The sequence below is a fragment of the Myxocyprinus asiaticus genome, chromosome 1, assembly GCF_019703515.2.
Source record: "Myxocyprinus asiaticus isolate MX2 ecotype Aquarium Trade chromosome 1, UBuf_Myxa_2, whole genome shotgun sequence".
Classification (NCBI taxonomy): domain Eukaryota; kingdom Metazoa; phylum Chordata; class Actinopteri; order Cypriniformes; family Catostomidae; genus Myxocyprinus; species Myxocyprinus asiaticus.
In genome coordinates, this window is record NC_059344.1 from 63,255,895 (window position 1) to 63,281,506 (window position 25,612).

A 25,612-nucleotide genomic window follows, 5' to 3' on the forward strand; every position below is an offset into this window, starting at 1 on the left:
AACCGGTCCTGCTTGACCCGCTCCGAGAGGGATTTGAACCGGCATCAACTGGGAAGGGAAGGTGTGCGCGCTAATGAGGAGGCTAAAGGCTACAGCCTCTAGTGTCAGTCGCTAATGCACCTCTTGAGGTCAGTTGAGTGAGGTTTACACATACCGCACAGCTATCACGTACCAGCTGGCTCCCGTTACATAGGCTCCATAATTTATTTACAGTATGCTATGTATGCTATGTATTTTTTATTTATTTTTTTGCTTTTTACACTATTGTGTCATTAGCTTAATAGCGTATTGATGTAAAACTTTACTGAAATCAGTTGTCAAGTCTTGTCTCCTGAGCATGTAGAGTGTTACAAATCAGTCACTTATGAGGTTCCACTTTAGTTGGAACGCTGCCTTAAAAGGTAGCTGCCTATATGTATTTATTTGCCTATATATATATATATATATATATATATATATATATACATTTGTCTTAAAATGGTTATTTTATAAATTCTGCTTTTATTAAGTCAGTAGGACATTTTAAATTTCAACATTCCCTTTGCAAATAGAATTGAATAGAAGAACAACAAGAAGTCTTACAACGGATGTTTTGGCCCCCACAGAGCCCGAATATATATATATATGTACAGTATATATATATATATATATATATATATATATATATATATATATATATATATATATATATATGCAGTATATCATTCAAATGCAACAAAAATTACCTTGTGGATGCACAAAAACCAGTCTTGTTGTAACTGTAAAATAAAGAGCTTGACTTGAATTGAAGACTTCTCTTGAATCTCTTGTTTAATGTGACTTTGTAATATTGAGTGAGTTTCTTCTGTATGTTCAAAGAGTTTACTGAAGTCTAACTCTTTCTACAGATTATTGTAAAGAGCCCTATGTAAGATGTAAGATAAAGCACAGCGAATGCTTTTGCCTTTTGATACTGAAATCTTTTTTTATTTTATTTTTTTTCTGTCCTACTGGCTTTTTCTTTAATGTATATTAATTAAGCTTTGCTGAAGGCAGTATAATTGAAAAACAATAGCAGTGTGAGATAATTGCTTTGTTTACAGTTTAACCAAATTTTAGGGCTATGTAAGAACCAGAAAACATTCTGAAAAATCAGACACATTGAATTAATGTGTGTGATTTGTGCTTTAAATTATACATCTTGTGAAGCTGTTGGAGTCAGATGGCAAAAAAAAAAAAAAAAAAAAAATAGGAGTTTTTATCTGTGATATAAAAGATTTGTTTGTTCTATATTGGGCTGCAAAATTTGGTAAGAGTATAATTTTACTAAGCAATCATAATTTTTGGTTTGGTTGCAATAATTTGCTAATTGTCATTTGTCATTGAATAATTATTAATTTCAAAATAAGCCCAGAACAAAAACAACATATTTTTCCATGTGTTTTATTAAGTGTTTCCTAAGAGTGCTGTCGAAATAAATGAATGACAAATGAAATCATATTGCGATTATTTTTACATATTTTGCGACTGCAATTTTAACTTTGATGCAGTATTAAACAAGGCTGCGGGGACGGATTTTGAACAGGGGGTGCAGCGGATGGACGGACGGGGGGTGGGGGTGGGAGGATTGGGTTGGTGCTGGGGGGTTTAGGGTTGGCCGCTGCTGCATAAATAACAAAAATACCCCATAACATTTTCGTCATTACTTTCGTTAAGAGATTAACACAGAATATGATGCGACGGTTTGAAAGCACTTAACGGGGGGTGCTGCAGCACCCCCATCACCCCTACCTACCACGGCTATGATATTATACATCACATTGTGCTGTTGCTTGCACATCAAGGCTAAAAGTAACACATAAGATCACACTGCAAAAATGTATGCATAAATTAGCATACAAACTATCTTACAAAACTACATTTTGTAGGGATGCAGAAACAATCCATACAAATTGAGATATGTTTGCCCACACTGTGCTTCCCTTAAAGAGTTACTACAAGAGTTACTCTACATACAGGGAACCGTAAGTTGTACGGCTTCACTTTGAAGTACGCAGTTGCGCATACTGAATATACCTGTCTAATTGCATCCTTTTGCAATTTAGTAAATGCACAAGGCCATATTGCTATTCCAATTTCAATGTGATTAATTGTGTGGCATTAGTTCTGTCGCTAATTAGACAAGTGGTGTAAATCGGGTTGCATTTGACTCGGGCTTCGCCCTCACCCTATGCATGCATTTATGCACGGGGGAAAACCCTAATCCAGTGGTTCTCAACTGGTTTTGCTTCGGGACCCAAAATTTACTCTGGACATCAAGTGGTGACCCACCATAGTAAAAAAACATAACCTGTATTTAATCTATCCTGGATCACATTTTCTTTTAGCTTGCGTAGTTTTTTTTATGGTTTTCAAGTATAAATGTTGATGTCAACATCAAAAGATACAGGAAGTTTTCTCTCCCCCCTTTTAAAAGTTGATGAGCATATTTATTTATATGAGCCCATTATATTTATTATCCAGTTTGTTTCCTATTTCAAAAATCATTCAAACAAAACCTATATTACAGAGGAGGAAAAATGTGTTCATAATTTGTCCACAAGTCTTAGATGTCCAGACTTAGAGGTCCTTTATGTAGGCCTGCTTGCCCTTATATTTACAGTGCAAAGACATATAAGTACAGGTAAGACCATGATGGCTCCTAATAAATGTAGCTAGTCTTTCTAATAATAATAATAACAATAATAAATTATAGTGTTTATGAAAAATAGTATAGATTCTACCTAATAGATTATTTAATATGAAACTAAAACATTTTTGGTCAAAATATCACAGTTACTGTTACTACTGTAAAATCGTGAAACAGTTTTGTAAGGTTGATGATGTGTAATAATAATAATAATAATAATAATAATAATAATAATAAAACTTTATTGTTTAGGAAGGATGACAGAAAGAGTGCAGAGAAGACACAAGGGAGGGCAAAAAAGGGTTAAAAAAGAGTCTTGGTTGGACTCAGCAGAGGAAGAGAATGTGGGCTGTTTGAGTGTCCATGCTTATACTTCCCCATCCCGCTTTTGCTCCTTATCTCCACCTCCATGCTGTCATATTCCTGCATCTTTCCGTTTCACTAAATAATATCTGAAAATGAAGCGTGGGCCGCAGAGTGGGATTAATTGGCTTTCAGCATTCATAATTAAGATGATGCCTCAACATGCTGCCTGTGTATTGTTCCCCATTAATTTCCAATTGCTCTTGTCATTTGCACATAATGCCTTTGCAACAGCAAATGAAAATGTGGTGGACGTTTCACCCATTCCCCACAGTGTTGCTGCCTCTCTGATGAGACGTTTACACTCCAAAGCGTTACGCAAAGGTGGTATGGCTGATTACAAGAGGAACGTAGAGAGAACGAGAGAGAATCTAAGGATTATATTATTGATTTTTGTTGGTGTAAATGGCAAACAAAACATTAGCATTTGGGATTAATTTACTTAAATTAGTGTAACTGTAGCCAGCTGTTACGTGCTGTGCGGTATGTATAAACTTCACTCCCCTGGCCTCAAGAGGCGCACTAGCGACTGACACTAGAGTCTGTAGCCTTTAGCCTCCTCGTTAGCGCACCCACCTCCCATGCCTGAGATGCCGGTTTGAATCCCATTCGGAGCAGGTCGTGCAGGCCCGGCGACAGTGGTGCCGTGACCTGGATCAAATAATGATTACTCAATTAATTTGAGTCCTTCACTTCAAAAATATTTGTAAATTATGCATTTCAATTTCATAACAAATTTCCATAAAAATTGAGTAATCTTTAATCAAATAAAATATAAAAAACGTTTGATATTTTAAGTTTTATTAATTTAATTTAGTTAAATGTTACCTAAATTCTTTGAAATTGAAATGTGTACATTTTAAAAATATAATTAAATATTTTTTGAGTGTTGTGTGACGTTCTCTGTCTCTTTTTTGAAATAAATAAAAATATTTAATATTTTTAAAACATTTAAAATATTTCAGTTTTGTAATATTTCAGTAACATTTTAAAATAAGATTGTATTTGTTAACATTAGTTAACATGTTAACATTAACCAACAATGAATAATACCTTTAAAGCATTCACTAATCTTAGGTAATGTTCATTTTATCATATACTAATACATTTTTCACATCAAAAGTTGTATAAGTAAACATTAATGCAATATGAACTAACATGAACAAACAATGAACAATAGTAGTTTGATAAATTAATATTAATAATTAAATGCTAAAGAGTATCATGAATATTATTAGTTCATGATACTTAATGTAGTAACTACAAAAAGCTAAATCAATATTTGATGTGACAACCTTTGCCTTCAAAACAGCACCAATTCTCCTCGGTACACCTGGACACAGTTTTTCTTGGTTGTTGGCAGATAGGATGTTCCAAGCTTCTTGGAGAATTCACCACAGTTCTTCTATCTATTTCGGCTGCCTCAATTGCTTCTGTCTCTTCGTGTAATCCCAGACTGACATGATGTTCAGTGGGGGGCTCTGTGGGGACCATGCCATCTGTTGCAGGGCTCCCTGTTCTTCTATTCTGTTCTATTCTATTCTATTTGCAAAAGAAATGTTTGGGAGTCTAAAATGTATATTTCCTATTGGCACTCTGAAGCTGAAAATATAAATAACCATCTTAAGACAAATGTTTTTGTGAAGCATCTTATGTGCCTAAGAATTTTGCACAGTACTGTAAATATATATATACTGTATATACACACACAAGATATAGTGTAGTTTACTGCCTTAAAATAATAAAATAAAAACAGTATATTTATTGTAGTTTAACTAATGTTATTTATGAATAGCTGTTAAGTGTAGAAAGCAATACAGTGTGGAAATTCCACTGACTTTTTGTTCCTCTGAGGTGGGTTCATTGGTTGGGCTGCATCTTAGCATGCAAAAGGGATTCAGGTTGTTTACAGGATATGCTGAACAATAGACAGAATAATTCCGTTTTGCCACAGGCAGTGAGAAGTACAGCCTCCTACTCTCCGCACTCCCTTCCTCCCTCTGCCATCCATCCCACAAGGGCAGTCCTGGGATGTCTTCAAGAGGACGTACCCCTTCAACGCTCACAATTCCCCCCTTTTTCTCCAGAAGGGTCAGCTTGGGCACTGCTGTCTGTGAATCCCCCCTGTCCCCGAGGGTCCGGCCCTCAGATAGGGCCAGTGTGTGAAGTGAGACAGCTGGGAGCTTTCTGACCTCCGAACTGACCAAAATCCCATCAACCCATTGCCACTGGACCAAACAAAAAACTAATCATTTTACACAACACTGACTTAATACTCACTTTCTTCCTTTCTTTCAGTGTCAGGGAAGCTACTTTGAAACTGTAGTTTATCAAACTACAAGCTACTCATAATTTAAAGTAGTTAAATGCAGTCAAGCTTTACTCTTTTGAAAAATGTGTTACTGTAACTGCATTACAGTAAGAACCCTAATTAATAGGGCAGTAATTTAGATTTGTAAAATACAAAAATATCTGATTAAATTATTTAATCAGAGTAATTATTATTTATTTATTTATTTATTTATTTGGTATTAACCATTAAACTTGAACAGATAAATGTACTTTTACAACAACAACAACAAAAAACTAAAATACAAACTTATTTACAGTATATAACTGGAAAAAAAATAGCAATGATCAGCATCATTTAACTAAATATTTCGCTATAAAAAGCAATACTAAAATAATAAAAACCTAAAATGCTAATCAAGGACTCATATTGGTGAATCATTTCTGCACAATCCGAACGAACCGATTCACTACAATCACAATGAATCACTACAATGACTCATATTAGGGTTGTCAATGGATTTACATTTTTAATCAAATTAATTACATGATATGTGGAATAATGAATCAAATTAATTGCACACAGTAAATAAATATTTGCTGAGAAAGTCCCTCAAATAACATTTCAATAATGATTAAATAATTCTAAATATGGTATTATTATAAATATAATACTTCAGATAATTCAAATGCATTTCATTTTTGTAGACGAGTTAAGCATTGATAAGACAATACAAAAAAGTTGCTTTAGAAGGTAATAAATGTATTATTTCAGTATTACTGAATATAAGCCTAGTCCACAGCAACTGTAGGCCAATTATAGTAACTAATGAGGAGTAACTTTTAGTTAGTTACTCCTCAACACTGCTTTCTTAATAACATGAACTCTCCATCCTATTGACAAACACATACACTTGTATTTCAGCAGCTGTCTCTCTTATCATATTCATTTGAAAGGTATAATAATTTGCCCCTTAAAATATCCCCGCTAGCTGCTAGTCCCTGTCATGCAGTGCTGGGCACGTATAATTTAATTTGAATTCATTATGCTCTTCTGTTAATATATTCATGACTTCCAATTCCCTGCGCTGTCCCGCCACCTGGAGTGTTCTCCGTGATCTGTGTCAGTGCGGCCCCTCCTCTCCACTCGGGCCCTTGGGGGGCCATGAAGGGGGGTTAAGGCAGAGGTCACAGCGGCCCCTTAGTCCCCACTGTAATTAGGCTGCAGTGGAATGTGCTAGCAGGACCAGCTGGGACCATGCTGTACCCTCTCAGAGGTGAAAAGGGGGAGGGTGGGCACCTGCACCCCGGTGTGATAAGATACAAATAGAGACAGGAGGAGGATGCAAGGGGTTCCTGGGGATTTCACAGAGAAACAAACACAAAGTGATCAAAGCGAGGCTTTGGAGTTTGAGATCAGTACAAGGTTGGTGGCAAAACCAAGCTTCAATAAAGAAGGGAGAGCGAATGATACATTTAACCAGGATAAGGTTTGCAGAGAAGCTAGCATCATGTTGGACATCATAGTATGTGATCTTACCTTGCATTGAAGGTCATGTTGAAGAAAAAGCCTAAATACAGTGGCATCTGAAATTTCACCACCTTGTTGTTGGGGTAAGTTAAGGATGGTCTACTGTACATCTGGATCCAGCTATAACCAGCATCTGATGGTAGCTGGTTTAACATGGGTGCTAGTTGTCCCAGCTGGCCATTAACTGGTCCAGATTATTGATCAGCGGGACAGCCAGTTGGTGGGGCAAAGGTCAGTCTGGAAGGCCATCTTGATCAAGATGGTTAGAGCTTGTCAACCATCTTGGACCAGCAACAAACCAACTACCATGTTACAATAAACTAGCTTAACCACCTTAAGCTGGTATGATGTGTTATTTTCACCCAAGTTGATTAGACAACAAATTACACTGGGACCAAAGTGAAAACTATGGTATTGGTTCAGAATTAAATTATACTATAAATTGCATGGGTCCCCTGTAGGAAAATACAGCTAATACCAGATAAGGGCCCGTAGAGGGGTTTAAATGGTTTCTAGCTGGTCTAAACAGATCATTGATGGTCATTAGTTGATCAAAGCTGGTGTAGATGATTGATCAGCTGTTCTTCCATGGTTTCTAGATGGTCCAAACTTGTCATTTTTGGTCTTTAGCTGGTCGAAGCTTGTCTAAATGACTGGACAACTTGTTAGATCATCTTGCTTAAAATGGCTAGAGCACGTAGTAGTGTATTTGATAGACCCTGTAATGCAATGGATGAGCAGAGCGGTCAGACTGACAACCCATAATTACCTCTCATTTACTGTCATTAACAGACAGAGAGGCCGCTCATACAGGGCAAGAGCTTGATTAATGATGCAGCCTTCACTAACACAAAAACACACTTTTACACCCTTTAAAAGGTCTGAGACCCAAACTGAAGAGTTAGAAATGCTTTATTCCATTTTTCAAACGGATAATAAACTGTATGGTGTTGTATTGGCTGTTCAGTACTGTTTTGACCAGAATGTAAGTGGTATATCTGTTATTAACCCTCAACTCTCCAGAGGTTTACACTACAGCTACTGGAAATTCATACATGATTTCCTGTGGCAATATTTACTTCTAATCTAGGGAAAGAATGTGTGCAAGTTTTTGATGCAGTCCTTCTTCATCTTATCTTTTACTCCACCTTTCTGTTGTCCTTTTCATTGTGGATTCTCTGTACTCTCTCTCCTTGTCTCCCATTGGTGTGAGATCACGAAGCTCAATACTGTGATAAAATATTCAGAAGGCAGAATGGATATCCCCATCAGAAGGAGGTAAAAAGGATAGGGGATGTGTGAGAAGGACAAAGAGAGTGAGATTGTAGGACCAGAGAGAAACCCTGCAGGAAAAAACAGGTCATATGGTCATCAAGCTGTTTTTGGAACATGTAAAATAGGGGTGTGCAGCGAAACCATTATCTGTATTTGTATCTGTATCTGTTCATATGACAAAATTATCTGTATCTGTCTCTGTATTCGGACAGAATCGGGTGTGGGCGGGGCTTAAACCGGAAGTGCGTCAAAACTAAATGAAATGCCCATTTTTAAGTGTTACTCTTACATTTATATTTCCTGTTAATAAAATATGCCTTGTATATGCCTTTCCATAATAATAGCATAATAATAGTAATAATAATAATAATAATTAAATAATAATAATAATAATAATAATAATAATAATAATAATTATACAATTATTATTTACAAAAATTGTATATATATTTTTTTCTTACCAGGAATATGTTGTTAACTGTGGTTTCTCCTGGTATTTCAGATATTAATATATTTAATATAATTAATATTATTATTCTGCAGGCAGGAGGTGTCAAGCAAAATGTGAAATGTCAAGCACATATTTTGCAGTGAATAATAAATAAATAAAAAAAATTTTTTTTAAAGAAATTAAAATAAAATCAATATAGCCTAGAAACAGGTGAAAGTCCCTTAAGTCTATTTTACGATAGGACACCTTTATTTAGTTAAATAATAATAATAATAATGTTACATTTATATAGCGCCTTACCAGAGTTCAAGAACACTTAACATTTTCAAATTTAGCAGTTTAAAGAAGAAGAAGAAAAAAAGATTGAGCATGTTTCAGTTTTTTTGTTTTACATAAGGAGGAATATTCCCAATAGATGAATAATCTATTGAGCATTTTAACCAGATAATTACCTTAATCACTGATGTGGATATAAATGTGTTCAACTTTAAGAGACAGATAGACGAGCTCCGACGTGAAATCATCACTTCAGTTCAGGAATTTAACATCACACTCAGGTTTAGGCTATAAATAAAAACATGAGAATCACGTGTGAATCGTGTGATACATTAACATTTCAAGAAGTGGAAAGCGTATATGATGTCGTATCTTAATGTTACACTTGACCAGCTCCAGACACGCACAATTTACAGAGACCGCAAACGTAGCCGAGACTGCATCCATCCGATCTGAAATCACACCGTGCGCATTTCCATTCATAAGGTTTACACTTTAGAAATATTGGCTGCACAGATTCATAAATTTGTTGTAATTTTGGATATCTTTATTTAAAAATCTTTATCCTTGTGCTTTTTGGATAACCAGTCATACAAATATTTTTTATATTATTTGAATGAATCCGTTATTCGTTTTGAAGTAATTATTCGTGCTTTTCCGAATAAGGTATTCGGATTTGGGCACATCCCTAATGTTAACTGGTTTGTTGCTGGTCCAAGGTGGCCTACCAGTCCTAGTTATGCATAGGCAGACTTTTGACGTTCAGCATAATATCTCAACCACCCACTTAGACTAGATTAGCTTGTTTGACCAAAATGTAACATGGCCAATCACATTTAGATTTATCTGAAATAGGCGATACCCTAAATAATAGACAGATGTGGAAAACCTCTTTCAAATAATTGCTCTAGAGTATCATTCTGTTTGTAGAGAAACACAGAATAAATTAGAGGAACGCGGGTAGACTTTGTAATCAGAATTTATGTCCGCCCAAATGTAGATTTATCCAGATAGTCATCTGTAAACCATAACTAGAAATGACCAGCTTGGAACATCTAGAAACCATGTATAGTACACTGGTTTTAGCTGGATTTTCCAGCTGTTTCTCCAACTTATCTACCATCTACTGCCTCTGTTACTCATTTTTCACACATCTCTCACTGTTTGTCAGTGTAGATGATGAATCTATTTATGTGTAGAGAGAGTATTGATTTCCCCCAAGTGGAATGTCTTACTTTTTCGCTTTTCTTCTTTAAATACCCATCTATCAATCTATCATTGCTACAGATCACAGACTGCAGGGTTCTGTTGTAAATGAATTTTCACTGATCCAATTTATCATTCACTTTCTTCAAAAGCATTCTGGTGTCTCTAGAGATTAAAGGGATAGTTCACCCAAAATGAAAATTCTGTCATCATTTACTCATCCTCATGGTGTTCCAAACATGTATTACTTTCTTTCTTCAGTGGAACACAAAAGGAGATGTTAGGCAGAATGACAGCCTCAGTCACCATTCACTTTGAGTTTTGCTTTCCATACAATAAAAGTGAAGGGTGATGGGCTGAACATTCTGCTTAACATCTTTTTTGTACCACTGAAGAAGGAAAGTAATTCATGTTTGATACCACATGAGGGTGAGTAAGATGACAGAATTTTAATTTTAAGTGAACGTTCCCTTTAATTTCTAGAGATACCAGAATTCTATTGAAGATAAAAAAGTCATATGGGTTTGGAAAAAACAGTTGACAGAACTTTTTAGGTCATACTGTGCTACGGAATAAACTCCATCCTGTAAACATTAAGAAAATATCTCTTTTGATAATTTCTTTGTCTCTCAAAATCAATCGACAAAGACAACTCATTATTTGAGTTAAGGTTGGTTTGACGTGATCCTAAATTTATCAAGCTCTGAAAATGAAAAGCACTAACAAAACTGGCAAACTCTATATGAAAATTGACCTTTCCAATCTTATTAACTGGCATGTATATTATTTCTGGAAGTTGGTGAGCTCTAGTCCTCCTGGAAAGAAAGCTATGTTTACAAGGTACCAAGCTGATACAGTAAGAACTTTTGAGGAAGAACTAATTCCCTGAATCCTGTGGAACGGGGCCAGGATATGATGCAGGCCAAATTCAAACCTGTCTCCTGCATGGTCTCCACAGCTCAACATGTCTAGTGCACATGCAATAACTGCTAGACCACGGCGGACAACACATAAAACTTTAAAGGCTGAGGAATGCTATGCGACCGCCACATACACCATGTTTTGTGGCTGATGTCTCCTGGGTTTTTGAAAGCTGCTGAAATTCCAGCAGCATCTCCAGACTTCTGCTGGAGGTGGTGAAAGAGGCAGCTATTTTCAATTAATCTTGCCTTCACCTCCTCTCTCTCTCAGAAACTTGGACCATATGGTCCTCTGTCAGCCTTTGCTTTTAATTTACTCATTGTGTCTGCTGTGAAAACAGACCGAGTCTTTATCTGAATTGCTGATTTAATCAGGAGCAAAATGTGATTCATCAGACCACACCAACTTCTTCCATTGCTCCATGGTCCAGTTCTGACGCTCACGTGCCCATTGTAGGTAATTTCTGCAGTGGACAGGGGTCAGCATGGGCACTCTGACCGGTCTGTGGCTACACAGCCCCATATGCAGCAAGCTGCGATGCACTGTGTGTTCTGACACCTTTCTATCATGGCCAGCATTAAGTTTTTCAGCAATTTGTGCTACAGTAGCTCTTCTGTGGGATCAGACCAGACGGGCTAGCCTTCGCTCCTCACGCACATCAATGAGCCTTGGGCACAGATGACCCTGTCTCCGGTTCACCGTTTGTCCTTCCTTGGACCACTTTTAGTAGATACTAACCACTGCATATCGGAAACACCTCACAAGACCTGCCGTTTTGGAGATGCTCTGACCCAGTCGTCTAGCCATCACAATTTGGCCCTTGTCAAAGTCGCTCAGATCCTTACGCTTGCCCATTTTTCCTGCTTCTAACATATGAAATTCAAGAACTGACTGTTCACTTGCTGCCTAATATATCCCACCCCTTGACATGTGCCATTGTAATGAGATAATAAATGTTATTCACTTTACCTGTCAGTGGTTTTAATGTTGTGGCTGATCAGTGTATATTCAGTGGCGATGTGACATCCCATATTGCCTGAAACATAGTCACTGTATTTTTTACTCTGAATATTTGGCAACCACAGCTGGCAGTTTTAAACCATAAATTTAGCAGGTTATTTTTTACAGTGGGTCCTGTCTCTGCTAATACAAAATAAAATTAAATACAAATATATCCTACTACTACCATAGCCTACAGTAATTAATGAAATCAACCATATGTAAAAAAGCTTTTCAAAGGGGTTTCAAAGTGGCTCTATAATTATTTGCAATGCATTTTCATTGTCGGCTGTATTAGAAGGAGATGCTTTCAAACACACTCTCCACTCAACTGCAGCTACCTGACATTGCAGATCACTGCCAAACACCAGTGTCTCACTGACAGACACTTACCCTCTATGTACTGTATGTGAAATTCATTTAACTATTGCCTCTGAAAATATGCAGCAGGGATATTGAAATGAATCATTCAAAATGTTAATGCAGCGAGGAGCTACAGATTGAATGGATAAACAATGTTTTTTTAAGTAGTGTACTTTTACGCAATCCCACACATGCTTTTTATGAGTGTAGTGCAGCAAAACGTTGTTCTAAAAACAGAACAAACGGAAACTCAATTCTGATTTTTCTATTTTAAAAAGCTATTTCATTTCAGTTAGCCTGAATAATTGAATGTGCCCACTGGCAACATCCCGACATTTCAAAACAACTGATGCTACAAGAGATATACCTCTGAAGGTTTTGAAAACTAACAAGCCTCTAAACAACAGAAGTCATGTTTACGTATGCTAACACGATATGTGGCAGGATGTAGAAAGAGAGAGAAACAGAGGTGGAGAATGAGAAAGTACTTTTATTTAAATGGCTTTGTTCCAAAACCTAGAGAGTCTGCTATAGCTTTTTAAGATATCCAATGCCAAGAATGTTTCACCACGTTTTGGCCAAATTCTAAGGCAGCACTGCTCGTATCCTTTGCAGATAAGGCAATCCCAGAATATAAAAACTCACCCAAGATGGTTGGTGAAATGAGAGAAATGTTGATTTAAACGTAATTCAGTAATTACAAATATTCACCATTTTACCTAAAATGTGTGGCGGTGTTAGCTTAGCAACATGCTAACAGCAAACTTCTCCGGTGTGTGATGAGTTAGGAGGACTTTTTGTTTGAAGCACACTGCTGTCTATAAAGATGTTCTAAATCAGTCACAAATGATGTTCCATTTCAGTCGGGTGCTGCAATAAAAAGGCAGCTGCCTATGTAGGCAGTAGACAGCAAGGCAGCTCAGTAGGTTTTAGAAGAGAGCCACTGTTTCTAATGGTTTATACATCAAAGCACTTCAGGATTACACACAATGAATTTCTATTTTATTATCCATCCATCTTCTATAGCCACTATAGTCCTATGTAGGGTCACAGGTAGTGCTAGAGCCTATCCCAGGTGTCTCAGGCCGAAGGCAGGGAAACACCCTGGACAGATAGCCAGTCCATCAGTCCAGTGCATCACATGGCACATATGTATAAAATATGTATAGGCAATTTAGGGTCTCCAATTAACTTAACCTGCATGTGGTTTGGACTGTGGGGGAAACTAGAGCACCTGGAGGAAACCCACACAAACACGGGGAAAACATACACACTCCACTCAGCAAGGCCCAATTGAGCCAGGACTCAAACCCAAGACCTTCTTGCTGTGAGGTGATAGTGCTACCCACTGAGCCACCCTTGTATTGTAGCAACAATAGTTAATGAATTAAGTATCAAGGACTAACATTGAACAATTATTTTTTTTACAGTAATTATTAAAGGTGCACTCAGTAATTTTACCCCATTCAAAAGTTTTAGTCCTAAAGAAAGGAAGTGTAATTTTGAAACATATATATAAAATCAAGAGCACTCACATGAGATGAGGACTCTAGTCATATCAGTAACCTTAAAAGTTGTTTTATTCTAGGCCTACATGGGCCATGGGCGCCCTCATGATGGCAGCCATGTTAACATCATATGACCAGCTGACTATTACTCGCTTAATCTCAGTAACCATCTTGTTATTGGACAGCTTTACTCTTGGATTAATTTAATCATGGCTGATTGTGAATGGTGAATTTCTACAATGGCATCTATAACTGAAAACTATTGATTTTGAATGATGTTGCATCCACACCACTAGGTGTTGCTGTAAGTCCAAGATGACACAAACAAAAAGTTACTGAGTGCACCTTTTATCTTAAAGAAGTATTTCTTTATATAGTTAAGTATTTCTAGAATATTATGTTAAACTTACTCGACAGCATTTGTGGCATAATGTTAACCATAAAAAATAATTTCGACTTGTCCCTCCTTTTCTTAAAAAACAAAACAAAAAAACAATTGAAAATTGAGGTTAAAGTGAGGCACTTAAAATGGAAGTAAATGTGGCCAATTTTTGGAGGGTTTAAAGACAGAAATGTAAAGCTTATAGTTTTATAAAAGCACTTTATAAAAATGTATTATGTGTATTATTTGAGTTGTAAAGATGTTTGAAATGTTTTTACAGTCATTTTAGGGTTTATGCCATTATGTCATCATGGCAAAATGGGAAAAGGGAAAAAAAATTTATTCAAAAATGAAATATGGTTCAACAAAATACGGTAGAGGCCAGTCCTCACATGTGTGCACAGAGCATGGTCAAACTCCACACATGCGATCCATGTGCATCCCAAAGAATTCTCAAATGATGAACAAAACCGGGAGCTGTCCTGCACAATGCATGCTCGCACTTTTCTAACACAAGAGAGTGCCAGAAAGCAGGCGTCTCAAAACTCCGGTGTCGCAAAACTCCGGTCTTAAAAGGGCCATGTCCAATTTATGACTAGAGTTAAATTACGTGAAATTTCTCCACTTGGCTTCATACCTTTACACAGAAAATGTAAGTAAGCGATTTTATCAAACTAAAATCATGTTAACATGCATATTGTTTACGTTTCATGGCTATACTTTTGAAACAGTGAGTATTATAATGTTTACATTTTGGCATCATTAACTTCCATTGTAAGTGCCTCACTGTAACTCAGATTTTTGTCTTTTTAAAAAAAAAAAGAAAGAAAGAAAAAAAGTCGAAATAAATGTTTATTGTAATCAACATTATGCCACAAATGTTGTCGATTGAGCTTAACTTGTTTTGAACCCGGAATATTCATTTTATGTTAATTTATCAAGATACGATTGTTAATTGTTATGACTATAGGTTGCGATAAGTCATGGTAGCTCATTATGCATCAACAATGTTTTCGTATATTTAGAAATTAACATTAACCAAGTTTATTAAATGCTGTTAAAGGTTCATGTTAACTATTGTGTTAACCAATGTTAACATAGAGAACCTTATCGTAAAGTGTTATCGATTATATATGTCTGAACATCTCATCCAGCACAAGCAATTTATTCCTGAAAAAATAAACTGGTTTAATTGGAAATGTTGTTAGGGCAGGGGAATTGTGTTACAAGTTAAAAAGGGATAGAGAGATAAAGAGATAGAGAAGCAGCTGTGCGGTTCTCTTCTCCAGGTTGTTGGTAAACAGGGGGTGGCTGCGGCATGCTGCGAACTCTGATTAAGAACTGACCAGGGAACTCATTCACGCCTGTGGGATACTATCTCACCACCTGCACCTGTGTAATAAATGTACGCATGTAAGCCTGCACACAAAAACACACTATGAGAGAAAGACAAAGAAACCCAAGTGCTCAGTCCTAAAACCTTCTGTCCCACTAACCCCTCACAAGCATCACTTTCAGACCTGCACTGCTGGACAAAGCCAAATCAGAATCAACCAAATTATTGAAGCTAAAAAAGTAAAATATTAATAATGATAATAATGCATATTTGGATGATTGGGGGGTGGGGAGGAGTTGCTGAAACGCTGTCAGGTCCTAAATTGTAAGCATGATCTGTCAGAATATCTTTATACTCAGCGGTTAAGGCTCTGGGTTACTGATCAGAAGGTCGGGGATTCAAGCCCCAGCACCGCCAAGTTGCCACTGTTGGGCCCTTGAGCAAGGCCCTTGACCCTATCTGCTCCAGGGGCACTGTAACATGGCTGACCCTGCACTCTGACCCCAGCTTAGCTGGGATATGTGAAAAAAAGAATTTCACTGTATATATAATTATTATTATTATACCATTAATGATACAAAGCAGAGATTGATCCTTAACAAATACAGCTCAGTGATCACAGTCTAGCCATGGAAAATGCAAACACAGACAAACATGGCTATCAAAGGAAAAAAGAGGGTGCATTCCATTCAAAAGTGATCATCCCTATGCCCTTCTAAGGCTTATCTTAAACTGTGAGTGCTTCTGAGAGCTGAATATGCATGGGGCTTAAAAAGCACAGTCATTCGTATCTTATTTTTTAAATAATTTTTAAATGAACTTCTGTTTTAAATGACTCTACGACTCCCTCGAAGTGCCCTGCGAAGACATCATTTATGCCACTTAATGTCTTGTTAACTGTTCAGTTAATTCTATTATATTATATTTTTATGTCACTGCCAATTATACATATATTGCTAATTGTTATTACACTCAAAAAATATTTCAGTCTATTTTTAAGTTTAACACATTCCAGTTGTATAACAAATTTCTTTCAAACTGAATTGAGTAGTCTTTAAAGGGTATACATTATGAAATCAGAATAAATGTGTATTTAAATAAGTATTTAATTAAAGGAATATGAATTTTACTAAAACTTACTAAACAAAATTCATATTTTTTTTAAACAATTCAGTTTAGCAAATGGCAAAGCAACTACATTTGGATTAGCATTAAATTAACTCATTTTGCACTTCACAAAGTTAAGCATATTTAAATAAATCTCATTTACTGTACACCAGCTATTTAAATCTTTCTTTTTCCAGGAATATTTTTGTTATACTTAGTAAACAAAATTCATAAGTTTATATATATATAGTTCAGGAATGGCAAAGCAACTACATTTGGCTTGTCATTAAATGAATACATTTTATACGCCACAAAGTTATTTATACAAATCTAATTAAAACTATGTGTTTAAATCATACTTTTGCCAGAAAAAATATAAAAAAATAAATAATAATAATAATAATAATAATATATATATATATATATATATATATATATATATATATATATATATATATATATATTCTAAGATTTATACATGTAAATTTCATAGCAAATTTCCATCAAATTTAATTGATTAATCTTTAACTAAATACAATTACTAATACTTTTAAGTTTTATTATTATTATTATTATTATTATTTTTATTTTTTTCAAAGATTAAACTATTCAGTTTGTTGGAAAGTTGTTATGAAATTGAAATGTACATTTTAAAAGAGGCTTAAATATTTTTTGTTTGTATTACCAATACTGGCACCCCATTTTTTTGTATTTATTTTTTAATCTTACTTAAATTTCTGTTTCTGCTGTTTACTTGGTGTGTACTAATAATTTTGCAATATTGTGTGTAAAAATAAAGTACTTAGAAATAAAAATAAAAAATTTGAAAATGAAACTGAGAAGGAAATTAGGAGTGTGTTGGAACAGCAGACAGTGGAGTCAGTTGAAGAAGTGTATAGTACTAGAAGCGATCAAAGCTGCAGTCTCGATGCTATTCTGAGACTTTGAGATTGAATTGGATTGCATGTACTTTAGATGTGATTGTATAGGATTTGAAGAAGCACTGTTATGAGAGTGTATTTTAATCTAATCTGTATATGGAGGGGATTTCAGGACATCAGGCTAGTACAGATAGAGAGTGGAGCGCTCTGATTCCTCAGAGTCTTCATTGATCCAATCAAACAGAAATCAATGTGGTCTCAATGAGAGCTCTTGTGTTTCTCAACAGCCCGATTGATTCATCAAAAGACAATATGTGCAAATTAGCCTTTTTTTCTAGTCTTTTCTTAATGTATTGTCTTCTTTCTCAGTCCAGTTTTTCAAGGACATATATGCTTAAAAAATTAATACTCTTAATTACTATACCAGAAGCAAGAGCAGATGAGAGCAGCAAATAAATTGGACTAAAAATTACTGTACATTTTCATTTTCAGTTTAATTTCAATTTAAATCCTAGTAAGAAGACAGCTTTAAAATCACTGACTTTATGTCAACCACACTTTGTGTGCTGATGTGCTGCTGTAACATTGCAGGTGACATAAGTATTGATTCATGTGACTTCAGTAATTACTTCTTTTACTCATGAGACAGCACGGAATGTGCACACACACATGTTGGTGCAGCTATCATTATGAGGTCTCTCCACAGACATAATTATTTTTAAACTGTATGAACTATAGATTCTATCCCCTAACCCTAACCCTACCCCTAAACCTAACCCTCACAAAAAACTTTATGCATTTTTACATTTTCAATAAAACATCGTTTAGTATGTTTTTTAAGTGATTTGAATTATGGGGACACTAGAAATGTCCTTATAAACCACATTTATAGCATAATACCCTTGTAATTACCCGTTTGTAACCTAAAAAAAGTCCCTGTAAACCACTTAAACCTGCCCACACACAAACACACACACACATACACACACACAGAGAGACACACACACACACACCATATTTACACATTGGAGGTCAGTTGAGATGAAAGTGTGTGTCTGACCATGACCAGACTATTTACTGCAGCACTGAGTTCACCTTTCATTTAGACAGTCGATTTCACTGTTTTAAAACCACTCCTCTGTTAAAACATCCTCCATTCTGACACACACAGTACAAGCACACACACACACAACTGAAACGCTCTTTCTGTGTAAAAGTCCTGACTCTGTCTCTACTGTGTGAATGGACAAGGCCATCCGCGCTGTGCACCTGTAATGTGCTTTCTCTGGCCTCTATTGTGTTTGTGACAAGCTCTTGCTCACTGTCGTTCACGCACCCGAATCAAGGCTGACTTCCTCTCTCTGCACTTTTCTATCATTCACGCTCTCCCTAAATCCCTCATAACCTTTTATGGGCCTGGACAATAACTATTCAACCCACAGGCACATATTACTGCCATGGACTCATTAAACCCATTCAACGTGGACAAATAAATGTAGAAAATGGTATTCAATACAAAGCATTCAATACTAAGCGTGGCTCTATGGCTTTGCTGCTACACAAGCCCAGCTAGCTGTCAAAGTATAGCCAAGTGTTTATAAACACAAAAGGTGGTTCAAAGCTAAACTATACTGCATATTGCATGGATCCACAGCAGGAAGATCCAGGTAAAACCAAGCATAACATGGTTTTTGACTCCATGTGGTTTCTAGCTGATTCACACTTGACATTAGATTCAACTAAGTCATTAGTTGGTCCAAGCTGGTTGATCAGATGGACTGGCTGGTATGGCTGAGGTCAACCTGGTAGAGTTGTAGACCACCTTGGAGCAGCAAGAAACCAGCTACTATGCTCCAAAACCCAATTTTCCAGCACAGTAGCCATAAATGGACCAAAGAGAACACTATAAAATTGGTGCTTGTAAGGAAAATTTAGTTATAATCAGCATTTGATGGTAGCTGGATTTAAGTGGTAACCAGACTGACCAATGTCCCATGCAGGAAAATCCAGCTACAAACATTTTAAGTATTGTGTGTAGCTGGTCCAAACTGGTCATTACGGTAATTAGCTGGTCCAAGTTGGTCTAGATGTTTAATCAGTTGGACTACCTGCTGGTGGGGCTGAGGTCAACTGGGAACAGTTGGTAAGACACACAAAAATTCCCCAGCAGGTCATCAATCAGGCAATATCAGCTTGAGGTGATTAAGCTAGTATTTGGAACAAGATAACAGTTTTGTTGATGGTCCAAGGTAGTCTACCAACTCTAACAAACTTGATTACGGTCCCCTGGAGAGAAATCCAGCAAAACCCATTTTATGATCCAAAGCTGGCCAAAAGCATAGGTTTCTTGCTGGTCCAAACTTGTCATTTATGGTCACTAGCTTGTCTAAACTAGTCTAGATGCTTCATCAGCTGAACTACCAGCAGGGGGGGGCCGAGGTCAACCTGGTAGGACTGGTAGATAACCGTGGACTAAGAAAAAACGAAATACCTGGTTTTTATAGAAGCTCATCAATCAGTCAATATCAGCTTAAGGTGATTAAGCTAGTTTTTGGAACATGATAGCATTTTTGTTGATGGTCAAATGTAGACAAATTCAAGCTAAAACCATTTTAAGGTCTACAGCTGGCCAAAAGCATAAGATTCTTGCCATTAAAAACTTGCCATTTATGTTCATTAGCTTGTCCAAACTGGTCTAGATACTTCATCAGCTCAACTACCAACTGGTGGGGCTGAGGTCAACCTGGTAGGGTTGGTAGATAACCTTGGACAAACAAAAAATGAAAAACCTGGTCTTTCCAGCAGGTCTTCAACCAGGTCATACAAGCTTAATGAAATCAAGCACGGTTTCGGAACACGATAGCAGGTTTGTTGATGGTCCAAGGTAGTGTACCATACTGTATTGTATTCCTAGCTGGTCCTCACTGGTAATTTAAGGTCATAAGCTGGTCCATCCTGGTCTAGATGCTTCATCAGCTGGGCTACCAGCTGCTGGCACTGAAATCGACCTGGTGGACCATCTTGGTCAGTCTGGTATGACCTGGTTTTCCATTGCAGTAGACATATGTTAAGCACTATGTACAGCAGGTCCCAAATGTCTGAAAACTACAGGGTTGATTCAAAGTGAAATTATAATGCATCATACATGACCAGTCAAGGATACATTATCTCATCTGCAGTCCAGTAGTTTCTGGTGTTTAAAATCTAATTAGCAAAACAAATCGGGCAAATAATGCAGAAATCTGCTCAATTGGTCTTTTCTTATTTTAATTGCATGTTTCTTTTGTTTTTTGTTTTTTTGTTGTTGTTGTTTTTTTGGGGGGGAAGTTTCTGCTTTCTCGCCACAAGGGTCCCCGTGGAAGAGACCAGATGTTCCAGGCACTGCACTTCCTCACTCACAGCCCTAATGTAATATTCATGGACAAGCAGATAGACTTTATTTATTTATTTATTTATTTATTTCATCATCCTGCACAACAGCAGGCCAGGCATAAAGCATCTTCTTCTTTCCTCTGTTCTACTCCCACTCCATCTTACACCTTTCCATTTCTCCTTTACTCATTCATTGCAGGTCTCCTGACTCAAACAATAATATTTCTGTGTATAAATCCAACTGCATTGGAACTTAAAGGGATAGTTCACCCCAAAAAGTATTGTCATCATCTACTCGCCCTCATGATCGAGAAAGAAAGTCATATAGGTTTGGAACAAGAGGGCGAGTTAATGATGACAGATATCAAATTAAATACATCAGTTTTGTCTCTTCTAGCCAAGCTCTGAGCTCTCTAAGGTAAATTGGCCTGTTGTTTTATGAGGGGTTAGCAGAACCGGTCCTTGTTTTTCCATCACAGATCCCGTAGAGACTGGCTTGAGTTTGGTATTGGCTGACAAGTTGATCTCTAACTCTCCCACTGGTGCTTATCCACATGGTCAGCCAGACTCCGCTCTCACTGCAGTCCAAACACAGGCTCTCTGCTGGCCAAAAAGCGCTCAGGAGTCTGGCCCCCTGTCTGAATCAAAAGCCAGAGATATAACAAGCAGCGTATGGTTGGAAGGCCACGTCTCCTGAGGTCCAAATGCCCAAACTTGCTCCGTGGTGGTGGAGAGGTGAAGATGAGGGGGACGGTGGGGGACGGTGGAGAAAGATGAAGAGAAAAGGGCTAGAAAGGGTCATTGTGTCCAGATAAAGAAATCCAGTGAAATAAAGCCGGATGTTTGATATTTGACTGTGGTTCAACTATTGGCTGAAGTTACTTTCTGCTGTTTAGCCTACTTCACTGTCTCATAGACTCTGTAACAAAAACCTTGTGAGCTGCCTGCTGGAATGTTTTTTTAAAACAGCCTAACCTGGTTTGCTAGTCTTAGCTGGTCTCCCAGATTCATAACTGATCTGGTTTGGTGGATTAAGAGGGATAATTTGTACTAGTCAGCTGGTCAGTCTGGGAGCAGGGGCAGATCTACCAGGGTGGCATTGGGTGGAAAATGCCACCCTAAGAAAAACATTGCCACCCCAGCATTAGTATCCCGATGTATAAAAAATAAATGTACATTGTGTAGGGGTTTATTAATTTCGAACTGCCTTAACCGAGCCCACAACACAGAACTATTGAGTGAGTGACCACAGCAGCAGCCAATCGCATGATAGATTACATCAGCGCCCAATTGCATGATAGGTTACATCAGCGCCCAATCGTGTGATAGATTACATCAGTGGCCAGTCACGGACGTGCTGTGCTGCTGCAGCGCGTGTACAGTGTTTGAGCACTCACGGCGCGAGTTGACCCACGCACACCACAACAATGACAGCATGGACAGATACATGGAAAAAAGAGGTAAAAGATTAATATCTCAGTTGTTTCTAAGTTGTCACTGAATGAGTATTAGATACATCGCTATCAATTATGGGTGCAGACGGATGAGACATGTCCTCAACACTTTTTGAAATAATTTTCGTCAGGTATGTGTATAATCCATTTGAAACATCTCCAGCTCTTGAGTAGGAGTTTCTATTTAATCTGATCTGTTATTTAATTTCTGGCCACAATAGAGGGGAAGCAGTCGATCCGAGACCCGTGTGGTCCTTTTTTCTTAAATTATGATGCCATATTTTAAAGCTTGTGACATTATACACATTGCTGCGACATTGCTGAACCTCCTTGATCGGCCCTGTGTACTATCGATCTACAGCTAAATTCAGAATCTATCATGGTGGACAAAATTAATCGCAGGTGACTGTTTTAATCATGGTTTAAAAGACTAATCTCTGATTTGTTAAACCGTATTTAAAATTAAATGGTGCAACACAACTTAAATTAAAATAAAATTTAGGTCAACAAACCCTGGATTAGCTCTAAACTCTGCTTAATTTAATCCTTATTGGTGCAACCCACCCTGATAGTGACAGTTGTAGGGATGAAATTACTATATGATGTGAAATATATATTTGAGTGCTTGAATCGGTCAGAATGACTGTTTATCAAAACAGGTCATTTAAAAGAATCTTTTACTGTGCATAACATAATTAATATTCATGAGTTTTGCAGCACTGTCCTCCACAGTACAATTGTCATGCAGTTTTTATGTTATTAGGCCTAACTTTGTGTTAATGTTCGCTTATTACAGCTGTTACAAAGGTGATACAGGACTTTATAGGCAGAATAACATGGGATATGCATGCACTCTCCATCCATGGGTACACTTAACAAAATAAAACAATTTGGCCAGCATAAGGTGACTTTTAGTTCAGACTGCCAGTTCTATATGTCAAGCTAATAAACATTTAGAATTTTTTTAATGTGTTTAATAGAGATTTAATAGAGATTGGTACCTTAATCAGTAAGAACTAGGCATGGGCGCTTGCTTTGGTGTTGCCACCCCTAACAGTCTTTATGTCACCCCCTTGCCACCCATGAAAAATATTCTAGATCTGCCCCTGGCTGGGAGATCATTGTTTCTCAGCAGGGCTGCCTTGCTGTCTGCTGTCTAGACAACTGCCTTCTAAGGCAGCATCCTAACTTAAATGGAACCTCCTAAGTCACCAGTTTGAAAGGCAACAACTCTGTGCATCATACAAGTAGCGCACCTCATTTGTTAAAATTAATTGAAGAAATTAGAATGCCCAATATTGCTGGCATAGAAAAGGAAGTCCCGTCATACAGGCAAAAGAGCCAATTTCCTTTTAGATACAGACATTGCCTGTCAGTTAATTTGAGAATGTGCATGCACATTAGCTGGACCAGCCCGAAATATAGCATTTTTAGTGTGATCTGAGCTACAGAAGCACAATTTATTAAACCACTGTTGGCATATTTTACTGCTGATTTAAAATATGTTATTTAATCATAAACTTGACCAACCACTTTGGAGATTTTGGTCTTTTCCCATCCAAGTAGGTAGAAGATGTACTTTTATGCCACTTGTATCCATAGAAAGTAGCTGCCCTGGAGCATTCCCAAGATGGCCACCGAGTGGACTGACTTGCCTTGAATGGTGTTTGAATTACATTAACAGACTTTGTGTTGGGTCTATGCCTTAAAAGGCTGCCTATGTAGCAAGCTTACTATATTTTGGAACAGAGCCATTGAAAGCACTATGTGAATGACAGCACTTTTACCATCAAAGCCACCATATGACCAAGTACCAGAAAGCGCAATTTCCCACTGGAGAACAATGTATTGAGAGAAAGGAGAAAGAGTGAGACTGAGGCAGAGCAAGGGTATGTGAGCAGAAACAAACAGCGTAGAAGTGATAGTCCGCAGAGGGGCAGGCGATGAGATTTCTTGACTGTGGGCCAAGTTGACAGCTGATAGCAGCATCAGTGACATCATGTACGAGCAGATGTGGCGGCAGCGTTCCAAGTGCCGCGCCACGCTTTTCCCTCCCTCTATTTCTTTCTCCCTCCTTCCGTTTGCATTACCTCTTTCATTGCTGTAACAAAGTTTGTTTCTAGGGAAGGTGGAAGTGGGACACAGGTACATTGAACTCAAAACTCAGGTCTTTATTAACAGCTTTTTCTCAACTGTGGCTTTTCAGCCTTAACTCAGGTCACACACACACAACTGCACTCTGCAGCGTCTCTCTCCTCCTGACTCGCTCCTGCGTCTCTCCTTTTATCCCAGTGCTGACTGCAGTCAGAAACAGGTGTTAGACATTATAGCGCTCAGGTGTGAACCCTTACTGCTTTGTTTCTCTCTGGACGAATGCTTGACCACGCCCCTGCCTCCACACTTGCCCACCCCTTTCTCTCTGTCTCTGTCTCTCTCTCTCTCTCTCTCTCTCTCTCTCTCTCTCTCTCTCTCTCTCTCTCTCTCTCCAGCTCCACCTGTGCAAGGCATTTCACCTGAGATGCACCTGACTGCTCTCTCGTCCACACACGTCCCCTCCTCCCCACTGCATTAGCTCCTAATTACTAGCTAATAAGTTATTACTCCTGGTAATGCATGAGGGAATACTGGGGCTTGCTCATCCTATTATTAATGCTGGCAACAACCCTCGTCCATGTGGGTGGTACACATGTGCTTCCATTGCTTCGGTAATGTATGTGTAAATAGAATGTAAATAACATTTATGTCCCGCATAGAAAAAGTTAAAGGTATAGTTCATCTGTGGAACACAAAAGGTGAATTTTTAAAACGTCTTCACAAGGTGCTGTATATTCGCCATTATGTTAATGAATAGTGACTCTGGTCTGTCAAGCTCAAACCATACCATAAAATACCCCCCCACCTTAAAACTACAGTAAAAGTAATCGATGCACTATTTTACAAGTCTTCTGAAGAGATACAATCATTTTCCGTGATGAAATACAGGATGGACTTCAAAGACTTTGTCACTAATCTTAGAGTTCATACAAAATCATTTTGTTTAAACATTGCCCCCTAACATTTACTTATTTTATTAATTTAAATCATGACTTGTACTACACATAAAAAACTAATATTGGCATTGTATTCATGCTGTTTAGCCAGAAGGGTACTGGCCGCCAAAGTGAGCCTTGATTGTCCCAAGGTTATTTTTCTCCATTAACCAAAATCTTATGGAATTTCTTTGTTCCTCG